The sequence below is a fragment of the Heloderma suspectum genome, chromosome Z (genome assembly GCF_057233095.1).
Source record: "Heloderma suspectum isolate Gila_16-S chromosome Z, 16-S_ref, whole genome shotgun sequence".
Taxonomy (NCBI): domain Eukaryota; kingdom Metazoa; phylum Chordata; class Lepidosauria; order Squamata; family Helodermatidae; genus Heloderma; species Heloderma suspectum.
In genome coordinates this window covers 6,325,438-6,328,775 of record NC_139476.1, presented here as the reverse complement: position 1 = coordinate 6,328,775, position 3,338 = coordinate 6,325,438, and positions in this window count along the sequence as shown.

Here is a 3,338-nt window from a genome sequence, read left to right as displayed (position 1 = left end):
CAAGTGCGCCTCTTCCTGTCCCACCACGCGGAGAGATGCTCACGCCACATCAAGGGCAGGCATTGGTGTAGCTGAATCACATGGCTGCCCAGAGACTCCGCCCTCATAGGGGCACAGCGGTTCTGACGGACAGTGGGTGGCTGTGGGATTGGTTCCATGCTCTCAGTCCTTCTGGGCACAAGGCGCTGTGCTCTAGCAAGCAGCAGTATGCAGGGTTGGATCCACTGCTGTGCGCTTGGGAAAGATTTCTGGGACTTGCGCTCCCCAAAAGCACCTGCCCTCACGCCCGCAAGGCTTTAGACATGGCTCTGGATCCAGTCTCCCGAAGAAAGCCTTGCTCCTTCCCCCCCACCCTTTTTCAATCTGCTTTAACTGTAAGGACTACGTTGTTGTACGCTGTCTATTTTTTATATATATATATATATATATATATATATATATATATATATATATATATATATATATTATATATATATGTATAGTGTAAGAAGGGCCTAATTGGGTCTTGAGGTCTCAAAGGGGAATGTGTAGGAGTTCAGGGAGGGGGGCAGTTAATACTTAAAAAGAAAGAAAAAAACACAGCAGTGAGGTAAAGTAGGTTGACCTGGGGTTTTGTTTTTTGGCGTTCAAAATGCCTCTGGGAATTTTTTTAGCATTTGGAAGCCAAGCAAACATCCTCGACACCAATCATTCTGTGTTCTGAACTGGACCAGTCTGTGTTGGCTTCCCCCCGCCCCATCAGTGTTTCAAAGAACTTTTTGCCAAAACGCCATCTTGTGGCGTTGCAGAGAATATGCTCCCCCCCGCCCCCCGGGGCCTTCATCCTCTAGCTTAGTTTGGCATTAAATCAAGGGAGGGTCCCTCTTCTCGGATTTTCTTTCTCCTTTTTTAATGCCTTGGAAATTCCCAAGGTTTGGAAAACCGACTTTTGTAGGTGCTGGACAACAGCAGTTGGAATATTTGTAAATATTCCTTGCTCGGCTGGTCTTGATGTATTGGGGGTTATCAGTTGTGGGGCGAGGGGACCCTAAATGTTAATTTAAAATATGCACAAATTGCCCCCCCCCCCCCGTTTTAGCATGTTAGAGGTGCTGCTCCTCTTCAACCAGAGAGTTTTACAGTGCAGTCCTTTACATATCAGCTAAAAAGGAAGTCCCATGGAGTTTAGTGGGGCTTGCTTCCAGGAAGCTGGGCATAGGATTGCTGTCTCAAGCTTTTGCCAAACATTACATATATGGGTGGGGGGAGTAGGAGACCTTTTTTTTTTTTGCTTTGAGCTGTCTTAGAATTCCTAAAGTGAGTGGGCTTCCTGGCCCTCTAACAGAGTCAGGCTGGTGTTTCCTTTGAATAGGGAATGTTTAGTCCTTTGGTCTGGATTTCTCCCCCCTTCCCCTTGTTTTATCATGCAGATGTTACAACTAAAGAGACTGACGTGGCAATAAGCTGTTCCTGTTAAGTCATGTTGACCCCCAATCCCTGTTTGAATGTACCTTTTTTGACCCTGTCTGGGCTGTTTGTTGTTTGACTTTCTGTATAAAATGCCAAGTTCCAGTGCTTCTGTGCCCTGTCGCTCCAGCCCCTGGCACTGTTCATTCTCTCTGGCCAATGTTTCCGACAGCTTTGGGAAACTCCAGGGGAGGGACATTGGGAAACTCCAGGAAGGGCATGCCAGCAGGAAAGTGGCCAGGTTGGGCCAGCAGAACTCACAGAATCTGTTGAGGTGCTGCCACTCCTCCCCCCCGCCCCCCAGTTCTGTGGGGTTTGCCAAGTGGTGCTGAGGCCTGCTCTCCACCCTGGGTCCAAGTGTTCAAACTGTGATCAAATCCGCTGCAAAGGGGATGCTGTAAGCCGCCTTCTTGCAAAGCAAAGTTTGATGTTTTACAAGCCCTTCTTCGTAACCCCACACACACCAACAGCCCAGCTTCTAACACACACGCGCACCCCATTTTGCCAGTATCCCTTCATTCGCATGTTGCTTGCCCTGGTGTGTGACGGTTTCTTTGAGAACAGCAGGTACCCAAGAGGGTGAAGTATTCCCTTCCTCGTGCTTCCTGCTGGATCATGTCCACATACTTAGCTGCATTCTTGGGTGGGCAGAAAGAGCCTGAGGGGTGAGGGGAGAAACACTGTTTGATCAGAGCAGCCCTGAAACTAACGTATTCTTGAGGGGCGGGGGGATGCGAGGAAGAATGAACCGAGATGGTGGGTTTCTTCCTCTTTAAAAAAGTGTTTTGTAGATTGCTTCTAGAATGACACCCCCTCCCCAAATCTTTTCTCCCCCAACTGGTGGCCATTTTGGTCATTGAAAGCCTTCTTCATATTTGGCTTTTATCTCTCACCCTAACCCTTTTTTTCTCCTTTGTGTTTTCCAAAAGCCCTTTTTTATGCTTTCCATTGGGTCGGGAGCCCAAATCCCGCTTGATCAGACTTCAACTGGAGGGTCCGATTCCATTCTCCCCCTCCCTGCTCCCCTTTTCCATTCTATTGTAGATCCTTTCTTAGACTGGCTGCTGTGTTTGTGGGTCCATTGTGGTGTTCTTGTATCTCCTCGAGTGAGAGCGTCTGTCGGTAGCAGTAAAATAGATGAAAGACAGGGATGACGCTGTATTGCTCTTAGTAAGGGTTTTAAAGAATGGAGGCTGTCATTCCAAATGGATGTCTTCTCTATGGTTGGTCTCTTACCCCCACTTGTTCTTCCTTAAGACTGACAGAGCTGTAGTCTTGTTTGTCTGTCTTTCCAATTCGGTATTTTTAAAGAGCCTGTTTGGGGAATGCTGTAGTGGATGGTTCTTCTGCTTGGGTAAATCTGTCTCTCTGAGCAGATCTCTGTATAAAACCGGGAACAGGCCCAATGGTGTAAAGTAGGTGTGAAATTTTTAGAAGTTCTAAAGCTACTGGAGGGGTGGGGTGGGGTGGAGGGTGCAGGGAGGGACAGGAGACAATGTTTAAGTAGTGAAAATTTAGAAATTCTAAAGCTATTTTTCCCCCAGTGTTCTGGGTTTGTTTGTTTTTTAAAGGGGAAAATTTGGGGGAAACCTCAATATATGCAATACCGCCACTTTAAGGGTGTGGAATATGTTGAGTACAACTTGGCAGACAAAATCGTACAGTTCTAAGCATAATTTCTGTCCTGTGTTTTTGTTTGTTTGTGGGTTTGTGTTTTTCTTTTTTAAAAAAACATTCAGACAATAATTACAAATATACTCAGTGTTAAGAGTGGAGCAGTAGTTTCACAATATCTAAGATGGGCATTTAAATTGCCACTTAGCAGGTCCACTGTGGCCCTTAAGAATCGCCTGCAGGTGGCCAGATAGGGCAGTGTTACAAAATTTGGTGAT